Genomic DNA, 24,595 nt, shown 5'->3' with positions numbered 1-24,595 from the left:
AATTCTTTTTTTTTTTTTGAGACAGAGTCTCACTCTGTTGCCCAGCCTGGAGTGCAGTGGCGCGATCTCGGCTCACTGCAACCTCTGCCTCCCGGGTTCATGCCATTCTCCTGCCTCAGCCTCCCGAGTAGCTGGGACTACAGGTGCCCGCGACCACGCCCGGCTAATTTTTTGTGTGTTTTTAGTAGAGACGGGGTTTCACCATCTTAGCCAGGATGGTTTCGATCTCTTGACCTCGTGATCCGCCCGCCTCAGCCTCCCAACGTGCTGGGATTACAGGTGTGAGCCACTGCACCCGGCCTATTCATGAATTCTTTATGCCACCCTTTTTGTTTGTTTGTTTGTTTTTTGAGGTGGAGTCTCACTCTGTCACCCAAGCTGGAGTGCTGTGGCATGATCTTGGGTCATTGCAACCTCTACCTCGTGGTTTCAAGCAATTCTCCTGCCTCAGTGTCTCAAGAAGCTGGGATTACAGGTGTGTGCCACCACACTCAGCTAATTTTTTTATATTTTTAGTAGAGACAGGGTTTCACCATGTTGACCAGGCTGGTCTCAAACTCCTGACCTCAAGTGATCCTCCCGCCTCAGCCTCCCAAGGTGCTGGGATTACAGGTATGAGCCACTGTGCCCAGCTTCTTTCAGCCAACTTTTGTTGTTTAGTGTATACTGGCTGCTGTGCTCGTCATTATGGAGAGAAGACTAGTACTCTCTCTTATTCAGAACAAGAAAAAAGAAAAAAAGATGCTTTTAGGCTCCAAGTCAGCTCCCTTCTCAGCTGTGCTGCTAACCTGCAATCCTGACCTCAGTAATGATCTCCTGATATCTTCAGCATTGTGTTGCTCTCTCCCTTTTATTTCCTTACTTTATATCTTTTCAGATTAGAACATATTTTTCTTGTCATGGCAAAGGTCTCTACAAAAATTAATTTCCCCTCATTTATGCAAAATAATACATATTTAAGAAAATTTGGAAAAATAAGTATAAATAATATTAAAAATCACAAAGTTAATTTTTATTTTATTTTTATTGTGGTAATTGCTTTTGGCAGTTTCTGTTACTTGTGTTTTCTTTATAGTTTAGCCAGAGCAAACTATTAAAACTCAGTTTGGTACTTGTATGCTCGTGTTTATAGCAGCATTATTCCCAAGAGTCAAAAGGTGGAAATAACTCAAATGTCCCTCAGCATAGAGATGAATTCATAGACAGAATGCATGTGGGCGGTGTCTGTATATGTATGAATGTGAATATTATTTAGCCACAAAAAGGAATGAGGTTCTGATACATGCTACAACATGGATGAACCTTGAAAACATTATGCTGAGTAAAATAAACCAGACAGAAAAGGCTAGTTTTACATATAATCATACAAGTATGATCCCACCTGTAATATATATATATATAGAATAGGCAAATTCATAGAGTCAGAAAGTAAATTAGAGGTTACCCAAGGATGCAAGAAAGGGAAATGGATATAGTATTTCTGTTTGGGATGATGAAAAAGTGTTGGAAATAATGCTCATGGTTGCACAAGATTGTGAATGTTTTAAATGCCATGAACCATACATTTAAAAATAATGAGAATGGCAAATTTTATATGTTTTACTATAAATATACTTTTAAAAAAAGTCTGTTTGAAACCCTTAACGACTTGTAGCTAGTTCACAGTTTTACTTCTGAGTGAGGCTTAGGTGTCTCTCTGTATATTAATCATGCTCCATCATTTTTTCAAAAAAAAGCACTGATTATGTGAGTGGTAAGTTTGTGGACAATTAAATTTTCTTCTTGGTTTTCTTTTTTTTCCATAAATATGGATCACTTATAATGAAAACATTTACACATAAGAATTACTTTTTTTTTTTCTTTATGAGATGGGATCTCACTGTTGCTCAGGCTGGAGTACAGTGGCGTGATCTCGGCTCACTGTAACCTTTGCCCCCTGAGCTCAAGCAGTTCTCCCTCCTAAGTATCTGGGACCACAGATGCGTGCCACCACACCTGGCTAAGTTTTTGTATTTTCGGTAGAGATGGGGTTTCACCGTGTTGCCCAGGCTGGTCTCTAACACTTGAGTTCAGGCGATCTGCCTGCTTGGGCCTCCCAAAGTGTTGGAATTACAGGCGTGAGCCACCGCACCCAGCCAAGAATTACTTTAAAAACAAAACTACATTAGATAGTATTTATCTTCTTTAGGCTACTGTCTAGTGTCTTTTTTTTTTTTTTTCTAGATCATCTTTCACCTTTTTTTTGATGTGTGGATCTCATTCTTTCATTGTAAGTTTTATATAACCGCATTGGAGATAATTAGAAAAAAGAGAAAGGACTCTCTCTGACCCCAAATTTCATATTCTGACATAACCTTTATTTTAATTTTGATGTATTTTCTTCATGTCTCTGCCTATATCTTTGATCTAATTTGAATATATATGTAATTTGAGTTCTGTTTTCACTTTTTGTTGCATTAACATTTTGCATATGGTCTGCCTGATTGTTGTCTTAATCAGGTTTTTAATTTTATTTATTTGTTTGTTTGTTTATTTATTTATTTAGTGAGACAGGGTCTTGCCCTATCACCTAGGCTGGAGTGCAGTGGCTGAATAATGGCTCACTGCAGCCTCTGACCTCATATATTCAATCAGTCGTCTTGCCTCAGGCTCCTGAGTAGCTGGGACCACAGGTGTGCGCCACTATGCCCGGCCAATTTTTGTATTTTTTGTAGAGATGGGGTTTTGCCATGTTGCCCAAGCTGATCTTGAACTCCTGGGCTCAAACAATCCACCTGCTTTGGCCTCCCAAAGTGCTAGGATTACAAGTATGAGCCACCATGCCCAGCCTTAACCAAGTTTTTTTTTTTGAGATGGAGTCTTGCTTTGTCGCCCAGGCTGGAGTGCAGTGGCACAATATCCACTCACTGCAAGCTCTGCCTCCTAGGTTCGCCATTCACCTGCCTCAGCCTGCTGAGTAGCTAGGACTACAGGCGCCTGCCATCACACCGGGCTAATGTTTTGTATATTTTTTTTCAGTAGAGGCGGGGTTTCACTGTGTTAGACAGGATGGTCTCGATCTCCTGACCTTGTGATCTTCCCGCCTCGGCCTCCTAAAGTGCTGGGATTACAGGCATGAGCCACCGCGTCTGGCCAGCCTTAACCAACTTTTTAAAACAAAATTACAAAAGGCTTACATGATACTAAAAAATTTTAAATACAAAAGTCACTAAAGTAGGAAAGTTTTCTTTCTCTGTTTTTATTTCCCTTGCTACATTCTCACTATCTTGAGGTAGCTGTTAATAGATTGATAGCCTATCAAAAAATGGTATTATATTGTATGTATATCGTATTGTTTACCTATATTTGATTAGCTCCATCAAATTGGGAACTATGTTGTTTTTAATGGCTTCATTACATTCTGTTGTATGGTAGTGTCATAATTTATTTGCTTATTTTCTGATTGATGAACATTGTGGTTATTACCAGTTTTTTCTTATTATAAATAATTCTTTATTTTTATTTATTTATTTATTTTTTTAAGACAGAGTCTCGCTCGCTCTTTGGCCCAGGCTGGATTTTGCAGTGGCTCAGTCTCAGCTCACTGCAACTCTGCCTCCTGGGTTCAAGTGATTCTTGTGCCTCAGCCTGCTGAGTAGCTGGGATTACAGGTGTGCACCACCATGCCCAGCTAATTTTTGTATTTTTAGTAGAGACGGGGTTTTGTCATGTTGGCCAAGCTTGTCTGAAACTCCTGGCCTCAAGTGATCCACCTACCTTGGCCTCCCGAAGTGCTGGATTACAAGTGTGAGCCACCATACCTGGCCTGATTTTTTTTTTTTTTTCTTTTTAAAAATAAGAGATCCACTCCAGCCTTAATTTTAGTACATAAATCCATATACCTATACTATTTATAATAGGAAGTTATGTAGAATAATCTAAATTTTTTTTATTGTACAGATTGGTATAGCATAGGAATTCATGACTTTACTCAAAATTTCATCTGTAGAACAAAGATAAAACTCAAAACTGAAGAATAAAAAAAAACCTCTTCAAAAATTAATCCTTTAACTTTACATCATAAAAGACTGTTTGGCAAGCCCAAGATAAACGTTTTTGACTTATAAGCCAATGTTAGGCCCAGAATCTCCCATAGGTCAAATCTCAAAATGGCAAATTGGACTCTGTCCAAATTTTCTGTTTATTGAATATTTTTGAAATATTTGTACTATTAGCCAGGACTTCAGTATTTTTGTCATACAGGGATTTGTTGTAACTGAATTTGACACACACACCGTCATAGTGTTTGTTTAGTCCTCCCAGGTATTCATGGTGTATTGAAAGAGATACTCAGTCTTCCTGGTGCTGGTACCTGAAGAGTTCTGATGTCATTTGGATCTCTCTACTTTTGAATGGAAGTTTACAAAAAGCTTTCCCAGAGCTTCAAGTCACAAGGCAGTCTGGGTCAGTTATTAACCTTACACATAATCACCTTTCAAAGCATGGAGTAATACAAGGGTAATGTTCATTTGTGTGAAAGCTCTGGTTATAAGAAACATTCAGACAGGGCTTAACTTCTGCGGCAGTTGCCAGTGAGGGACATCCCAATACCAGTCCGCATGTGCCCAAGGCCCTGAACACTAGTTTGGAAGCCAGGAGGACATGTCTGTAGCTTGTAAGATGAGGTGTACATGGTAGATACCATCTGCTGACAGTTTGGTTGATGTAGGATGGCGATACAGCGGTGAGGTCTATGTGACTGTTTGACATGCTGAGGTTGCTGAAAGTGAACTGGCTGCGAGGGCTAGGAGACTGTCTAGAACACATAGTTGTGCCAGTTGAGGTCCTGCTTGTCCTCTCTTTGCTTCTTTCATATCACTATCATGAGCAGTCAATAGCTGTTCAGTACACTGCACTAAGAAATCCCAGGAGTAAGCAGTAAGATGATGTAGTGATGTAGTCTTGTAGGCCATGTTGGAGAAAGACGAAGTATAATCCTCGAAGAAGCCCATACATGTAGCAGCTACTGAAGAAAGTGCGTAATTTAGAAAGGGGTAATTTTGCAACAGTACTTCCAGGAAATCTGCACATTTGGCTATGTGGTGTTTAACCTTTTCCAGGCAAATTGTTGGCCAGCCATCATGAAGATCTGTTTTGTGTACTACTTCAGAGAGAGCAAATTCAGTGAAATAGGCAGCTGTTGGAAGGCAGAGGTCCATTCCACTGATAGGTTTCTAATAATATAGTTACACATGTAGCAAATTTTGTTTTGTTATTACTACATTCATATTAGTCATACAACTGTTGAGCTGTTCCAGCTTAGGCACACTATCTTCTTTTTCTTCAAATTTACTTACTAGAAGCAGATAGGAAACTGCAGCTAAATACAGCTGCTAGATACAGATGTCATAGCAATCCATAAATAGTTCTAGTAAATAGCAAGATGCTGGAATAGAAAGGCAGAGTGTGACGTGATCTCTCACAATGGCAGTCGTCAGCAAAATACTGGCTGAGACTCAGTTGAGGGGATTGGCCTCTTTAGGAGGGCAACTTCAGCTCTTCGTAGCAAGTGCTCGGTGAATATTGGTGGCCAGCTCTCCTCGCCATCACTGCCTTTCCAGCTCCCTGGGACCCTGAGGTGCATGCAGCCAGACGCGACAACTACAGTCCCGCCCCACAGCCCTCACAGCCTCAGTCCTCTTGGCGTCGGCCCTGCTGGTGCTGCAGACAGCCAGCTGCGAAGCACCAGTCTCCGCTCTGACTGAGCTCCCCCCATTGTTAAAGGACTGGCAGGCGGCTCCCAATTCTGTGATTAATTTCAGTATGTAGATCCTTGCTTATTTGAGTATTTCATTGGGACAGATTTCTGAATCAGCCCATGGGCATATATCTTGGATACTTCCAAATAGTTGTTCTGAACAGCTGTATTAATGAATGTATTCGGCAATAATGTCTTTAAAAATACTAATTTCCTTTAGACAAAGCATCCGTTTTTTGTTTTGGGGTTTTTTGGTTTGTTTGTTTTGTTTTTATGACGGAATCTTGCTCTGTCGCCCAGGCTGGAGTGCAGTGGTGTGATCTGGGCTCACTGCAATATCCGCCTCCTGGATTCAAGTGATTCTCCTGCTTCAGCCTCCTGAATAGCTGGGACTACAGGTGTGTGCCACCCATGTCCGGCTAATTTTTGTATTTTTTAGTGGAGACGGGGTTTCAACATGTTGGCCAGGTTGGTCTCGAACTCCTGACCTCTAGTGATCCACCCACCTCAGCCTCTCAAAGTGCTAGGATTACAGGTGTGAGCCACTACAGCTGGCCCAAAGCATCAGTTTTTTATAATGAATATTTCAGATGCAAAAAACAAACAAACAAAAAAAAACCTATGTTCATATCACCCACCGTAAGAAACAAACATTACAAATATACTTGTAAATATAGTCCCCATCTTCTTTAAGATATAACATTATACTTATATGTATGTTTATAAACAGTATATCATATAAACGTGCCCTTTTACATTTTCATTTTTGCTCAACTTTGTGTGTTGAACATAATATGTCACATGAGGTCATTAGCCTCCAGGATGGCTGTCAATGGTCTCCACCTCCTTATATTTATACTCTTATGCACTTTCTTCCCACATTGAATAGGGCTGACTTGTGTAACCAATTGAATATTGCAAAAACGTCAGAGTGACTTATGAAGCTAAGTCATGTGAGGATTTTCTGTCTTGCTTTCTTGTTCTGGGGGAAGCCAGTTGCCACATGGTGAGGATACTCAGCAGTCTTATTATACTCAGTCTTATACTCAGCTCCACATGGTGAGAAACTGAGGCCTTTTGCCAATAAACATATGAGGAAGCCATCTTTGAAGCAGCTCTGCCAGCCCCAGTCAAGCCTTCAGATGACAGCAGCACTAGCCAAGATCTTGTCTGCAAGCTCACGAGAGACCATGAGCCAGAATTGCCCAGCTAAACTGTACTCCAGTTTCTGACGTACAGAAACTGTGAGATAATAAATATTTAATATATTAAGCTACTAGGTTTGGTAGTAATGGATGAGAGAAAGAGACTTGTAATTGTTTCCATGTTTGCCTCCCCATACTTCATTACGAGTGAGCAATTTGAAGACAGGACAGGAGCCCTATATCTTACTTATTTTCCCACTCAATGCCTAGCCTTATGCCTATGTTTAGTAAGTACTTGTTGAGTGAAATTGATAGTGTTCTTGTGGAGATAAAAAATTTAGAAGGGATATTAAATCCCTAAAGCTGAGATAGCCTGATGTTTGAATCATGAGTCATTGTTGGATAGCATGTAAAGACCACATTGTTTCTTCTGAATAGTAGTAAAAGTAAGCCTCTCAGCTACTAATGCTACCCTGGCTATGGGAGTATGGCATTGATTTTGAAGTTATGGCATGTGGCTTTTACTTCACTATTGTTCTCTGGGGCTTGGGTTAGGATACAGTCTTTTCTGTAGATGACTTTTTATTTCAGACTTCCTCCTAGGCATACTAACTGAAGCTAAATTTTTTTCTTTTTCTTTTTCAAAATATGGAAGAATGTCGAAGACCTAAAATCCTGTCAGTTTAGGATTTGCTGGTATATGTAGCAAGAGACAGTACTTAACTATATCCTAGCGGATTATTTTTATTTATAGATTATGGAGAGACAGTGTTACTACAGAGAATTATACCTAATTATGTTCAGAAAATATATTCCAAAATTAGATTCCAAAATTAGGTATAATTTTGAGTCACACATTTGGTACTTTTTAGTTCTTGTAACCTGTGTTGTTTAATAGGGAGGCCCCTAACTATATGTGATGAGTGAGCTCTTGAACTGTGACTAGTCTGAATTGAGATGTGGTGTACATGTAAAATTCATACTGAATTTCAGACTTAGTATTAAAGAAAGAATGTAAAATATTACACTAATAATTTCTTCATATTCCTTATCTATTGAAATAATGTTTTGAGTATATTGGGTTAAAAAATCTAATTTCATTTGTTTTACTTTTTTTTACTTTTTAAAATATAGCTACTAGAAAATCTTAAATAACGGATATGGCTTGCATTTGTGGCTTGCCTTTCATTTCTATTAGAGAGTGCTTTTCTATTGATTGATTGATTGGTTGATGACTGATTGATTGGTTGATTGATTGATTGAGATGAAGTCTCACTGTGTTGCCCAGGCTAGTCTTGAACCCCCGGCCCAAGTGATCCTCCTGCCTCGGCCTTCCGAGGTGCTGAGATCACAGGCCTGAGCCATGTCGACTGGATGAGAGTGCTTTTTAACCCATCAAAATGTTCAGTTCTTCAGGGCCTTTGTATATTTTCCTTCTTTTTATTTTTATTTTTTGCCTGGCTCTTTGTCTATCTGGCTGCCTCCTGCTCATTTCAGAGATCTTATCTTAAACGTTGCCTCCTCAGAAAGGCAGTCCTTCTCCACCCTATCAAATTAAGTTATTTAGTGTTTTGCCCTCATGTCATGTATCCTTCTCTGCATTTATTTGTTCACGATTTGACTTCTTTTTTTTTTTTTTTTTTTTTTTTTTAAACTCGTTTTTCCTTGTTGCCCTGGGGTGGGTTGCTCTCGGCGGACTTCCGCTCACTCCACGCTCCCCCCCCCGGGTTTACGCCATTCTCCTGCCTCAGCCTCCGGAGTAGCTGGGACTACAGGTGTCCGCCACCACGCCTGGCTAGTTTTTTGTATGTTTTTAGTAGAGACGGGGTTTTACCGTGTTAGCCAGGATGATCTCGATCTCCTGACCTCGTGATCCGCCCGTCTCGGCCTCCCAAAGTGCTGCGATTACAGGCTTGTGCCACCGCGCCCGGCACGATTTGACTTCTTAACTAGCTCTGTGAGGGAAAGGAGCATGTCTATTTTGTTTATGACGATACTTTTAGCACCCAATAAAGTGTTCTTTTAGAGTAGATTCCAAATAAATTCTTGTTAAATGAGTGATACTGGTATTACTAAGCAGTGGGTTCATTGCTCGATGCTCATAGAACCTAATACTATGGCACCGGCTTTTGAGAAAAGAAAAAGGGCTTTATTGTGAGCTGACTGGCAAGGAGACAGGAGTTTAAGAAAGAAACTATGGAGGAGGATGTCATAAAAGAAATTAGGAAAACAGGGCTGTGCAACACCGCGGTCCCTCAGCACGTGCAGGTCGACTCCCTGCTCCCCACAAAAAAGGAAGAGTTCCCAGAACTGAACAACCTGTTGTGTTTAGCGCTCTGATGCGTCCTTTTCTAAGTTAAAAGGGCCCATTGGAGCGCTAAGCACAACAGGTGAAAAAAAGATCTGTATTAAGACATTTCATTAGGCTGGGTGCAGTGGCTCACGTCTGTAATCCCAGCACTTTGGGAGGCTGAGGCGGGCAGATCACTTCAGGCCAGGAGTTTGAGACCAGCCTGGCCAACATGGTGAAACCCCGTCTCTACTAAAAGTACAAAAATTAGCCAGGCATGGTGGCACCTGCCTGTAATTCCAGGTACTCAGGAGGCTGAGGCAGGAGAATTGCTTCAATCCAGGAGGCAGAGGCTGCAGTGAGCTGAGATTGCGCCACTGTATTCCAGCCTGGGCAACAGAGCAAGATTCCGTATTAAAAAAAAAAAAAAAAAGACATTTTACTGAATTTTCACAAATAAGGGGCTAAGGAGAAGATAGAGAAGTTCCCAGAGGTAAAGGAAAAATAGGTTAGTTAATAAAATTAGAGTAGTTTCAGGCACTTCAACAAGAATACTAGAGAAGCAAAAAGACAATAGAGGGCAATATCTTAAAAAGTATAAGGGAAAATTATTATTTTTTTTAAAACAGGGTCTGTCTCTGTCGCCCAGGCTCGAGTGCAGTGGCGTGATCTCGGCTCACTGCCACCTCTGCCTCCTGGGTTCAAGCAACTCTCCTGCCTCAGCCTCCCAAGTAGTTGTGATTATAGGCATGCGCCACAATGCCCAGCTAATTTTTTGTAGTTTTAGTAGAGATGGGGTTTCACCATGTTGCCCAGGCTAGTTTTGAACTCCTGAGCTCAGATGATCCACCCACCTTGGCTTCCCAAAGTGCCAAGATTACAGATGTGAGCCACTGTGCCCGATTGGGAAAATAATTTGTAATCTAAGAGTTTATAGTACAGTCACTTTCAAGTGTAACAGTAGAAAAAGCATTTTCACATATGCAGTGTCTCAAACTCACCTCTCATGCAACCCCTTTCAGGAAGGTAATAGAGGAGGTACTCCACCAAAATAAAAGTGTTTTGAGCAAAGGGAAGACATAGGGTTTAGGAAACAAATGATCCAACCCTAGAGAGTTGAAAGGAATACCTGGGATCACAGTTGTGTACCACGTGTAGAGCAGCTAGTCCAGAATGGAGCAAGTCAGAAGGTTGCAGAAAGGACTTGTACAAAAATATAAAATTGATAGCACATGTGATATGCTTGAATATGTTGAGATTTATATAATTGGATGAATTGGGGTGAATTTATAAGTACAAATAAAGCTAAACAATTAAGACATTTATTAACTCCAGGGAAGGTAAAAAAGAAAGTAAAAGTAAAAGTAATCAGAGCATACCTCATAGAACAACTGTGACTAAAGTTACATAGTCATGTTAATGCATACACTGAATATTGGTGTAACCAAAAACATGTTTTAATTACATAGGGATGATAGAATGTATGAAGTGTTTGTATGTTATGGTGGGCAAGGTTGATGATATGGATGATGGGGAAAGAACTAATTGACCTTTTTCACAGGAAGAAGTTAACAGATAAAATATTACTTTTTTTTTTTCTGGTCGTAGGCCTCATATAAGTGGTAAAAATTAAAAGTAAGGGAAAAAGGCAATGGGATAGACATTTATTATAGCCAAAGGAGGGTCAGGAATTCTACTTCTGGATCTGGGGATGATAGGAATGTTCAAAAATTATTTGCAAAATTTTGTTCATATGTGCATGAATTTCTCAAAGGAGTTTGTGACCCCTAAAATGTCTAAAGAGCATAGTGTAGTGTGATGATGGTGGTGTTTTTCAGTGTGTTCGTGAAAGTGTTAGTTTTAGTTTTGATTTTTGATTTATTTTTATGTTTTCATGTATTAAATTATTTCATTATCTTGTTATATGAAAGACGACTTAGTTTGGTAAACCAAATACCATTTTTTATTTGGTTTTATATTAAAATAAATCTCTTAAGTATTGCTTTGTATGTGTGCTGCCTTCTGAGTTAATGTCTTCAGCTCTTCTTGTTCATTTTCTGTTTATGCCTGTTTAATTCTCTACCCCTCTGTCTTCCCCACATCTCACCTCCCTTTTTTTCCTATTTCATTTATTAAATTTTTTATTTCTATAAGTTCCATTTGGATACTTCAAAAATTTGCACGATCTTTGTATCCTATTCCTTGCTCATTTAAAGAATTCTTTTATTGCTTTGGGCATTTTAGAGTTAATTATGTATTCTGTATTTGAGAATTCCAATAGTTGAAGTGCTTGTGGGTCTAATTCTATGCTCAGCTGTCATTTATTGAGTTTTGTCGCTTGTGTGAGTTATATTTTTGAATGGTGAGCTTATTTTCATCTGTGTCAACTTTGGTGGCTTGATTGAGTATTTTAAGAGACTTAGAGAACAGTTATGTGAACATGAATTAGTATGGATATTTGGAAATCTGAGGCTGTGGGCCCACTTTTAGCAGGATATAGATTATGTATGATAAGGTTGGATCTACCTTTTAGTGACTCTTCGAATGCTTGACAAAGTACATTATTTTATAACACTTTCTGTGCTCTAAATGGGGAGGGAGTTTTTCCCTGTCTGAAGTTAGCATGATTTGGCTAATTAAGTGAATACTCATATTCAGTAATTAGTACTCTCCTGCTTAACTAGGTATATATATTTATATATACTATATATATGTGTAGAAATTACCCTTTATTCCACAGAGACATTTATTGAGCATCTGGTTTATGATAGACAAGATCTTTGATACTGGGGATATAGAGGTATTCAAAGCAGTCTCTCCTTTTGGAAAGTTAAATAGTAGATGAAACTGAACTTTGTATATGTTATTAAAGATGTATTAGAGTATCCATATTAAAAGCTTCTGAATGCCCAGGCTTATTTGTTCATATTGTAGAATGGTTGCCTTTTAAGAAGTTAAAAATTAGGAGCTCCAGCTGAAGGAGAAGGAGGTTAAGTAAGGAGAGCTCTATACCATGGCTGGTACAAAGCTTACTGCCAGCAGATGCACCAGTGATAAAACATCCAGGAAGCAACTGGCTACAGAAGCTGCTTGCAAGAGTGTGCCCTCTACTGGAGGAGTGAAGAAGCCTCATCATTACAGTCCTGGTACTGTGGCACTCCATGAAATTAGATATTATCAGATCCATTGAACTTCTAATTTACAAATTTCCCTTCCGGCGTCTGGTGTGAGAAATTGCTCAAGACTTCACAACAGACCTGTGCTTCCAGAATGCAGCTATTGGTGCTTTGCAGGAGGCAAGTGAGGCCTATCTGATTGTCCTTTTTGAAGACACCACCCTGTGTGCTCTCCATGCCAAATGTGTAACAATTATGCCAAGATATTTCACTAGCATGCCTCATCTGGGCTGGGCGTAGTGGCTCACACCTGTAATCCCAGCACTCTGGGAGGCCCCAGTGGGTGGATCACTTGAGCCCAGGAGCTTAAGACCAGCCTGGTCAACATGGCGAAACCCCGTCTCTACTAAAAATACAGAAATTAGCCGGGTGTGGTGGTGCACACCTATAGTCCCAGCTACTTGGGAGGTGAGACAGGAGGGTCACTTGAGTCTGGGAGGTGGAGTTTGCTATGAGCTGAGATCATGCCATTGCACTCCAGCCTGGGTGACAGAGCGAGACCTTGTCAAAAAAACCCAAAAAACAAAAAAACAAACCACCATGGTGGAAAACATTTCAATGAAAAACAAAGATTCTCTTCTTCTTGTTCTTAGTAGTTCTGAATGTTAGATTTTTTTTTTTTTTTTTTTCCTCATGAGGTCAAAAGGTTCCTAAGTATATGATTGTGAATGGAAAAAGTAGGATCAGAAATCAGGTATGGGCAGTTTTTCCATTTTCATTTGTGTGAATTTCTTTTTAGGGACAGTCTTGCTCTGCTGCTGAGGCTGGAGTGCAGTGGCACCATCATATCGTACTGCAATCTCAATCTCTTGGGTTCAAGTGATTCTCCTACCTCAGCCTGTCGAGAAGCTGGGATGAACTGTAGGTGCATGCCACTGTGCCTGGCCTTTGTGTGAATTTTTAATATAAATGTGGCGGTGTAAAGCATTAATCCGAGTCAATGTTAAATTTCAGCAGTTCAACTTTATGACAATTATAAATAAACCTGTTAAAATTTTCTGGATAATGCCAGCATTTGGATTTTTTTTTTTTTTTTTTGAGGTGGAATGTCACTCTGTCACCCAGGCTGGAGTGCAGTGGCGCGATCTCGGCTCTCTGCAACCTCCGCCTCCCAGGTTCAAGCTATTCTCCTGCCTCAGCCTCCTGAGTAGCTGGGACTACAGGGGCGTGCCACCAGGCCAGCTAATTTTTGTATTTATAGTAGAAATGGGGTTTCGCCATGTTGGCCACGCTGGTCTTGAACTTCTGACCTTGGGTGATCCACCTATCTTGGCCTCGCAAAGTGTTGGGATTTCAGGCGTGAGCCACTGCACCTGGCCTGGATTTTTTTTAAAACAAGTAAATTTCTTATTGATGGCAACTAAATGGTGTTTGTAGCATTTTTATCATTCAGTAGATTCCATCTATTCATGATACTTTTCTGAGTTGTCCTACATGCAAGTGTAGTTTTTAATGTTGTCTGTCTTCTGTGCTGTTCCTATAAGTTTGCTATTAAGATACATTAAACTATAAGATGTCTTGAAGTGGATTTAGAAGGAAATGGGGAACTTAATATTAGATCACTTCTGCTTTATTAAGTTGAAGCCACTTGGGAATGTCTAAAGAGCCACATGGTGAAGAAAGTTGGAAAAAGAAATGAAGATTGGAATATACCAGAGTCTTGATTAGAGAGGAATAGGGTCATCAAGCATTGCTTGCATCATACTGTGCTTTTTGTTACTTTATGGACAAATTTGTATGACAATTTTTTTTTGGATAGACAGTCTTGCTTTGTTGCCCAGGCTGGAGTGCAGTGGATCTCGGCTCACTGCTGCAACCTCCACCTTCCAGGTTCAAGTGATTCTCTTGTCTCAGCCTCCTGAGCAGCTGAGACTACAGGCCCGTGCCACGACGCCTGGCTAATTTTTTTGTATTTTTAGTAGAGACAGGGTTTCACCATTTTGGCCAAGCTGGTGTTGAACTCCTGACCTCAGGTGACCCACCCGCCTTGGCCTCCCAAAAGGCTGGGTTTACAGGCATGAGCTACTGCGCCCAGCTGACAAATTTTTAAAAACAGCTTTCTAGATATATAGTTCACACGCTGCAGGCAATGTGCCCATTTAAAGGGTATGATTCAGTGGTTTTTAGTATGTTCATGGATATGCGCAACCATCATCATAGTCAATTTTAGAACAATTTCATCACCTCGAAAAGATACCCTGTACCCTTTAGTTATTGCCCCCCATCCTTCTATCCTCCCCAGCCCCAAGCAACTGGTAATCTACTTTCTGTTTATAAATATGCTACTCTGTACATTTCATATAAATGGAATCGTAATATGTGGTCTTTTGTCACCGACTTCTTTCACTTTAACACAATATTTTCAAGATTAATTCATGTTGTAGAATCTGTAAGTACTTCATTCGTTTTTATGGCTGTGATCTAATTTTCTAAAATGTAAATTTAATTAGGAACTGCTATGACATTGACCCAATCTCATCTCAGTATCTTTACTGAAATGTTTCTACTTTATTTTAGTCAGTGAAGATATGAATATTTACAATAAGATCTTCAACTTGTTTCCTATATTACATAAAAAAACAAGATTCTGATTTCATGGACATAGTCTACATATTAAACAAAAGGCTAAATTGGAGATCATGTATCTCAGCATTGCCTTAGCATGCTAATCAAAATACTGTTTTAATAGCAGTGAAAAAGTAATGATGTGGTTTAATTTTTTATTCAGGGTTTATATGCATCGTGACTCTGAGCCACAAATCAGTAAGTTTTCCTACCCTAATTAAATGTTATTCTCAGGCCTCCAGAGCATTAATAGGATTTTCTTTTTTTCTTTTTTTTGGGACAGAGTTTCACTTTTGTTGCCCAGGCTAGAGTGTGATGGCACGATCTCGGCTCACTGCAACCTCTGCCTCCCGGGTTCAAGTGATTCTCCTGCCTCAGCCTCCTGAGTAGCTGGGATTACACGTATGCACCACCATGCCCAGCTAATTTTTGTATTTTTAGTAGAGATGGGGTGTCTTCATGTTAGTCAGGCTGGTCTCAAACTCTCGACCTCAGGAGATCCACCTGCGTTGGCCTCCCAAAGTGCTGGAATTACAAGTGTGAGCCACTGTGCCTTGCCAATATTTATTTATAATTTCTTAGTGTCCTGTACCTACTCATAGCACACTATAGACAAATGAAAAGATGTTTTTTCCCTCAATTATTTGAATCTTCTGTCTTCTCAAAAATAAAAATAAGTCTGGTATGCTGTCTTTACTGATACTCTATACTTTTAGTTTCCTGGTTTTATTTCAAAGACTGTTAAATATTTTAATTTTGTTTTGTGGGATAGTGTGATACTGTTTCAGTTACTGTAGCTGTGTAACAAACCACTATGAAACTTAATGGCTTCAAATAATCATTTTAGTATGTGCTTACATTCTGTGGGTCAGGAATTTAGACAGAGGATTATGAAGAGGACTTGTCTCTGCTTCATGTCTTTGGTCTCAGCTGGGAAGACTTACAGGCTGGGGTTGACTCTTCATTTAGGGCCTAAAATCAGTTGGGGGTATATTTATATTTGTGCCTGGTGGTTGAGGCTGGGACCTCAGCGGGACTGTTAGTGAGAATGCCTGTACTCTCCATGTGGTCTCTGTGTGGGCTAGTTTGGACTTCTTGAAAGCATAGTAGCCAGATTCCAAGAGTTAAGCTTAGTAATCACTTTTGGTGCCCACTTTTGGTTGAAGCAGTCAACCAGCTTTGCTTGGGTTCAAGGGGAGGGGATGTGGACTTCACCACTCTATGGGAAGACGTGGGATAGGAAATGTGGCCATGTTATGGATTGGATTGTGTCCTTCAAAAAGATATGTTGAAGTCCAGCTATCACAGTACCCTAGCACCTCAGAATGTGACTTTATTTGGAAACAGGTTGTTGCAAATATAATTAGGGAAGACACAGTCACCGGAGGGGAGAATGTCACGTAATCATGGAGGCCAAGATCCAAGTGCTAAAAGTGCTGCAACTACAAACCAAGAAATGTTGGTCATTGCTGGCAAACCACCCAAAGCTAAGAAGAGGCAAGGGAACATTCTCCCTACAGGTTTTAGCGGGAGAATGACCCTTCTGACAACTTGATTTTGGACTTCTAGCCTCCAGAACTGTGAGACAATACATTTCTGGTTTTTTTTTTTTTTTTTGTGAGATGGAGTCTGGCTCTGTCGCCCAGGCTGGAGTGCAGTGGCGTGATCTCGGCTCACTGCAACCTCCGCCTCCCGGATTCAAGCAGTTCTCCTGTCTCAGCCTCCCGAGTAGCTGGGACTACAGGCGCCCACCATCATGCCTGGCTAATTTTTGTATTTTTGGTAGAGATGGAGTTTTGTCATGTTGGCCAGGCTAGTCTGAAACTCCTGATCTCAAGTGATCCACCCGCCTCGGCCTCCCAAAGCGCTGGGATTACAGGCGTGAGCCACCATACCCGGCTTATTTCTGTTGTTTTAAGCCACCCAGTTTGGGGTACTTTGTAACAGCAGTACTAGGAAACTAAGATAACAATTAGTTTTCTTGCTGCATCTGCAGGAGATTGGTTCCAAGATCACTGCCCTCATACTACCATGGATGCTTAAGTCCTATATACAAAATAGTGCAGTATTTGTGTACAACATACACACATCTTCCTGTATACTTTAAAATCATTTCTAGATTACTTATTGATACCTAATACAATGTAAATGCTGTGTAAGTAGTTGTTATACAGTACTGTTTTTAAAAATCTGTATTACTTTTAATTGTATTATTTTGAATATTTTTGATGCGTGGTTGGTTCAGAACCTGCGGATGTGGAACCTGTGGACTATATAGGCCATCTTTGGAAAATACGGACTGTTACAAATGTGTCGTAAAAATTATTCTATAGCTTTCCCCCCATTACTTGTATTGGGTAATAATATATGGTTGTTTTACCCACTTATACTTTTTTTTAAAAACATTTTTTTTTTGAGACAGAGTCTTGCTCTGTTGCCCAGGCTAGAGAGCAGTGGCATGATCACAGTTCACTGCAGCCTTGACCTCTCAGGCTCAAGTGATCCTCCCGCCTCAGCATCCCAAGTAGCTGGGATCACAGACATATGCCACCATGCCTGGCTAATTTTCTTTTTAATTTTTCATGGAGACAGCATCTCACTCTGTTGCCCAGGCTGATCTTGAACTGCTGGACACAAACAGTCCTTCTGCCTTGGCCTCCCAAAGTAGTGGGATTACGGACATGAGCCACTGTGCCTCACCCATTTACACTTTTCTGTATCCAACAGCAATTTACCAGAGGGGACTATTTTAATAGCCATCAGACTAATTTATATGTTAACTTTTTTTTCTTTGGCGAATGAGTATAATACTTTCTGTTTTTTTTTTTGTTTGTTTTTTGAGATGGAGTCTAGCTCTGGTGCCGAGGCTGGAGTGCAGTGATGCAGTCTTGGCTCACTGCAGCCTCCGCCTCCTGGGCTCAAGTGATCCTCCCACCTTAGCCTTCCAAGTAGCTGAGACTACAGGCGTGCACCACTACACCCGGCTAATTTTTGTATTTTTAGTAGAGACAGGGTTTCACCATGTTGGCCAGACCGATCTCCAGCTCCTGACCTCAAGTGATGCTCCCACCTCGGCCTCCCAAAGTGCTGGGATTTCAGGCGTGAGCCACTGTGCCCAGCCAGTATAATATTTTAAAAGTTATTTTTAGTGTGTATAGCTGCAAAGGGAATTTTGAATAGGAGATACCTTCACTGAAATGTGCTATTTAACAATCAAAATTAATCAAAAGTCATTGAGAAAGTGTTGAATACTGGTAAAAAGGAAAGACCTTAGACACATTAAATTTAACAGAGTTTAATTGAGCAAAGAACGATTCACAACTTGGACAGCCTTCAGAAGCAGAACAAGTTCAGAGAACTCTGGCCTGCAATGTGGTCAAGCAGCATTTATGGACAGAAAACAGAAGCGCGGTAAAGAGACAGCTCTTTTGGTTACAGCTTGGCATTTGCTTTATTAGAACATGAGTTGAATGTTGGCTGCCTAAAGCTCGGTTGCTATGATTGATTGAGACTTAGCTATTTATTACATAAGTATACTGTACACCCAATTTAGGCTTTCAGTTAGTTTACCAACTAAGTTAGGTTGCTCTTTGTTATGTAAGGACTCAAGTACATAGCTATCCTTAGGTCAAGTTTAATTTAACACTATTCACCAATTTTGTTTTCAAGTCATCAAGAAGATTCATGAAAAGTAATGAATGGTCTCTCTGACCTACAGGAATATATATGAAATAATGTTTTTGTTTTATTTTTGAGACAGGCTCTCATTCTGTCACCCAGGCTAGAGTGCAGTGGCATAATCATAGCTCACTGCAGCTTCATGCTCCTGGGCTCAAGCGATCCTCCACCTCAGCCTCACAAGTGCCACTACTACGGTCTGTGCCATCACAACCAGCTAATTTTTTTTTGTAGAGATGAGGTCTCATTATGTTGCCCAGGCTGTTCTTGAATTTTTGATCTCAAGTGATCCTCCTGCCTCCCAGAGTGTTGGGATTATAGGCATGAACCACTGTACCTGACCTATTTTTCTTTCTTAAGGTACTGAGAGGCAGTAGTACATCTAATGGTTAATAATATAATAATATAAGCGTAATATGGCACATATAGCACTGTGGAGATTAAATTAGGTGATAACAATGTATCTGAAAGTACTCAGTGAATATTATTATCATTATTAATGAATGTCACAATGTTTAATATAAACAAGAAGTACCATAGAAGTGAAGAGAAACGTGACACAGAGCACACAAACACCTTAAAGAATGAGTACTGTTGGCAACTGAGCAGCATTTCTCAGAATTTGTTTTGCAGTAAAGAGTGAAAAAGGCTGGGTGCGGTGGCCCACGCCTGTAATACCAGCACTTTCGGAGGCCAAGGCAGGTGGATTGCTTGAGCCCCAGGAGTTTGAGACCAGCCTGGGCAACTTGGTGAAACTCTGTCTCTACCAAAAAAAAAAAAAAGCCAGGCCTAGTAGTTGTGTGCCTGTGGTCCCAGGTACTTGGGAAGCTGAGGTGGGAGGATTGCTTAAGCTCGGGAGGTTGAGACTGCAGTAAGCCATGATTGCACCACTGTGCTCCAGCCTGTCTCAAAAAAAAAAGAGAGAGAAACGATTCCTGACTAGTCAAGTTTGGAAAGTAAATTCCTTTACTTTCTACTTTTGACAGTGTATAATAATATCTGAGAATTTCTGTAATAAAAAAATTTTACTTTGGGACTTCAAAGCTTTTAATAATGTGATTTACTACATAGTTTAGAAAAACTCTTCCTCTATAAAGCACCTCAAAATGCAAACATCCTTTTAAACGCAAAGTTGTATTTTCAAGAATGTAAGAGAAATGCCCCTTCTCCAAAAACAGAGCCACTCTAGAAACCACCATTGTCTTCAAGTTCGCTGTCCTATATGTGTGCATGTATGTGTGTAGCTGTTTTACTTAATTATTTACTTTTGACTAATATAAAGATACTTGGCGTAACTATATTAATTTCAGACAAAGCAAACTTGAGAAGAAGGAGAATTATCAGGGATAAAGACAGGCATTACATAATGATAAATGGGTCCGTTCTCCAAGAAGACGAAATCGTCTGCGAGGCAACAACCAATAGCAATGTGAGGAGTAACAGACAAATTCATTACTATAGTTGGATGCCTCAACACCTCTCAGTAATACATAGTGTGGCAGACAGAAAATCAGTTAGGCTATAGCTGAATAGCACCATTTATCAACTGGATTTAATTGATATATATAGACTGCTTCATCCAACAACAGCAAAAAACACATTCTTCTCAAAGTCATATGGAACCTACACCAAGATGAACCACATTCTGGGACATAAAACACATCTTAACTTGTATTCTCAGACCATGGTGGAATTAGGTTAGAGATCACTAACAATTATCTATACAACTTGTGTTGTATAGTTAGAAAGATACTTGGAAAATCTGAAAATACTTGGGAATTAAAAAAAACACTTCTGAATAACACGAGTTGAAGTCTCAAGACAAAGTAAAAATATTTTGAACTAAAGGAAAATGAAAAGCGGCAAAAGCAATGCTTAGAGTTTGATTTATATTGAATCATATAGTAGAAAAAAAGATTAAAAAATCAGTGATTAAGCTTCTACTTTAGGGAACTAGAGATAGAAGAGCAATATAAACCTAAAGCAAGCAGGATAAAATAAATAATAAAAATTATTAGAAATCAGTGAAATAGAAAACAGGAAAATAATTACAAAAGTAATGAAAGAAAAACTGTTTCTTTTAAAAGGTCAGTGAAAGTGACAGATCTCTAGCCAAGGTAACCAAGAACAAAAGAGAGAAGACACAAATTACTAATGTCAAGAATGAAAGGAGTAGTTTTTTCCCCCAGATTTCATTGTGATAAAGTATTCATAACAAAATTTACAGTTTTAACCATTTTAAGTTTATAATTAAGTATATTCATATTGTTGTACAACCATCATCACCATCATCTCTAGAATTTTTTCATCTTTCCAGGCAAACTCTGTGGCCATTAGTCAATAACTCCCTATTTCCTCTTCCCATGGCAACCACCATTTTACTTTCTTTCTCTGTGGATTTGACTATCTCATAAAAGTGGAATCACAATATTTGTCATTTTATGGCTGGTGTTTTTCACTTTGTGTAATGTCCTCAAGGTTTGTTCATGTCGTGGTATGTCAGAATTTCCTTCCCCCCTTTTTTTTTTTTGAGACGGAGTCTTGCTCTGTCGCCGGGCTGGAGTGCAGTGGTGCGATCTTGGCGCACTGCAACCTCCGCCTCCCGGGTTCAAGCGATTCTCTTGCCTCAGCCTCCCAAGTAGCTGGGATTACAGTCGCTCGCCACCATGCCCAGCTAATTTTTGTATTTTTAATATACACAGTGTTTTGCCATGTTGGCCAAGCTAGTCTCGAACTCCTGGCCTCAGGCGATCCACCCACCTCGGCCCAAAGTGCTGGGATTACAGGTGTGAGCCATCACACCCAGCTCTCCTTCCTTTTTAAGGCTGAATAATAGTTCATTGTATAGAAATAGCACATTTTTTTATCCTTTAATCCATTGATGTACGCTTGGTTGTTTATCCCTTTTGGCTATTGTGAATAATGCTGCTATGAAGATGGGTATATAAATGTCTAAGTCCTTGTTTCGGTTCTTTGGATAAATACCCAGAAGTGGAATTGCTGGATGTTATAATTCTGTGTTAAATTTTTTGAGGAACTGCCATACTGTTTTCCATAGCAGCTGTGCCATTTATATTTCCATTAAAAATATCAACACTTGTTATTTTCCTTTTTGATAATAGCCATCAAAATGTGTGTGAAATGATACCTCATTGTGGTTTTGATTTGCATTTTATTTAATTTTAATTAATTAATTTTTTTTTTTTGAGACAGAGTTTTGCTCTTGTCGCCCAGTCGGGAGTATGATGGCACTGTCTCAGCTCACTGCAACCTCCGCCTCCTGGTTTCAAGTGATTCTTCTGCCTCAGTCTCCTGAGTAGCTGAGATTATAGGCATCTGCCACCACACCCAGCGAATTTTTGTATTTTTAGTAGAGAGAGGGTTTCTCCATGTTGACCAGGCTGGTCTCGAACTCCTGACCTCAGGTGATCCACGTGCTTTTTCCTCCCGAAGTGCTGGGTTTACAGGCATGAGCTACCGTGCCTGGCTGATTTGCATTTTATTAATGATTAGTGATGTTAGCTGGGCACAGTGGCTCGTGCCTATAGTACCAGCTATCCAGGAGGCTGAGGCAGGAGGATTGCTTGAGGCCAGGAGTTCAAGACCAGCCTGGGCAATATAGCAAGACCTCATCTCTTAAAAAAATTAGTAATGTTGAACATATTTTCATAAGCCCCTGTGCTTATTGGCCATTTATATATCTTCTTTGGGGAAATGTCTGTTCAAATCCTTCGCTTATCTTTTAATCAGATTATTTGTTTTTTGTGTGTGTTATTTGTAGAATTATTTTGAGGAATAATTTATATATTCTAGATATTAAACCCATACAGCTATATGATTTGCAAATATTTGCTTTCATTTTTGTGGGTTATTTTTACTCTGTTGATACACACAAATTTTTAATTTTGATGGAGTTCAATTTATCTTTTTTTTCCTTTTGTTGCCTGTGCTTTTTGTGTCAGTCTAAGGAATCATTGCCAAATCATTGTCATGAAGTTTTTCGCTTATGTTTTCTTCTAAGTTTTATAGTTTTAGTTCTATTATTTAGGTCTTCAATCCATTGTCATTTAAGAGGTCTTTTAAATGAGCTGAATCTTTGATTTCTTATCTCGAAAATGGAGCGATTACCTACTTTATAGAGTTATGAATCAGCACTAAAATGAGTTAATATTAAATGATGTGAAAAGTTCTCAAAAAATAAAATAGAATTGTCGAATCAGCCTTTATATTATGAGGCAAGCTAACCCCACATTGACAAAGAATAACCCCATCAGCCCAGTTTTCTGAATTGTACCTACTGTCTTTTTGAAGGCTTTTTTCGATAATAGGATTTGTTATGTAATAATATTCTGACTATCCTTTTGGAATCTCCAGCCTTTAGGAATTAGTCTGATTCAAGAAATCTCAAGAATAAAGGTCATTGTGGTAGGAATAGGAATATTTTGCAGCTCCTATTTCTTTATCTCTCAGATACTCCTCAGCTTACTATAATCTGGTTTCTGCCTTCTCTTGGCGAAATGGAGTCACTGAAGTCGTTAGTGACTACATCCATTGCCAACCTTTGGTCTTGCTCGTTGTTGATAGTGGTTAAGAGCAAGGAATCTCCAACCAGATTGTGTGTGTTTGACTCTTATTAGCTTTGTGACCTTATGTAAATTGTATAGCATTTTTGTGTCATCATTTCTTCACTTGTAAAATGTGGAAAATAGTAATACCTACTTTATAGCATTTTAATGATAAATAGATTTAATACATATAAAGTGTTAGAACAGTACCTGGCTCGATTTAAATGCTGAAAAAGTGTTTGCTGATATATTCCCCTCCTCTTTGAAACTTTGTTTCCAAACCTCTTTGGTACCATACAGTGGGAGTTGCATGGAATGTGGAGTTGAGGTAGCGCAGAAGGCTGGTCAAAATTTCACATCAAAGTGCCTAAAAACCATACCATGTGGAAACTGTTATACTGGCTTTCAGCACTAAGTCTAAGACTGCCAAACAATTAACAAAGATACTAAAGGGAGTGACAGGGATCTATTTTAGATATTTTTCCATATGACTATAAGAAATACAGGAATAATGACAGGATAAGGGACTATCTTTAATTATAGCAGTCTCCATGCTTTGCATAGTGACTTACACAGAATACTCAGTAAATATTAGTTGATTTTATACATACATGTACACAGACACACACATATACACATATGTGTATATCTGATACAGTGAAAGTGAGCCCAATAAAAAATAAAACCAAAATCTTGACCTGTGTGTTTTTGGTCCACTCATCTCAAGGAAGGAATATGAGATGTCTGGTTGGCAGTCCCTCATAATGGCCAGCTTTGTGAGAATCAAAGAGTGTAAGAAAATTGTCAAGAGACAAGAAACCAGAAAAGAAAAGAAAAAGCAGAGAGAAAAATGAGTGTAACACAGATTAGAGGGGTGGGAATAAACAGCAGGTACTTTGGAGAAGCTTGTAAGAGATGGAAAATAAAGCAGTTTTGCATTGTGGTGTGGTGGTGGAAAAGTCTCTTAGTCCTCAATAGCCCTTGAAAGTGTTTGAACTTCTGTGTTAAAAGCTACTTGTTTCTGCTTCCTGTACTTTTTGAAGGAAGATTATAAAATGATAATAGTGAACTGTTTATATAAGCAAGCTGTATGTACACTAATGTTAACTGTATTTTAAAATCATCTCATGCATTCATTTCAGTAAACAGATATGAAAAAGTGTTAGGAAATATTCCCTGGCTCTAAGGAAGGTTAAAAAGGTAGAACTGCAAAATGATTGATTTTCTTTGTGACATCTATATATAGCTGAAGTCCTGACGTTATGAAATGTGTACTGCCGTACTGCACTTTTTTTTTTTTTTAATGTAACTTGACCTTTGACATTTAAAGATCTGTTGGGTTTTTGACTCTCAGTGATGGCACAGGTACCCACCATACTCATAGTTCCTCTTTAGCCACAATAGTACCCTTTACCCAGAGGGGAATATTATACTCTAGA

General features: G+C 39.4%; 1 protein-coding gene and 1 pseudogene across 14 annotated transcripts in view; one reads left to right on the top strand and one right to left on the bottom strand.

Moving 5' to 3' along the window:
- The window catches only part of EVI5 (ecotropic viral integration site 5), a 300,894-nt gene that overhangs the window by 59,872 nt on the left and 216,427 nt on the right, over positions 1-24,595 (top strand). The window lies entirely within an intron of this gene.
- On the bottom strand, positions 4,468-12,305 carry LOC108580587 (annotated as a pseudogene).

This window comes from Papio anubis, chromosome 1 (assembly GCF_008728515.1).
Source record: "Papio anubis isolate 15944 chromosome 1, Panubis1.0, whole genome shotgun sequence".
Taxonomy (NCBI): Eukaryota; Metazoa; Chordata; class Mammalia; order Primates; family Cercopithecidae; genus Papio; species Papio anubis.
The sequence above is the reverse complement of the archived record's forward strand: the minus strand, read 5'-3'. Positions and strand labels throughout refer to the sequence as shown.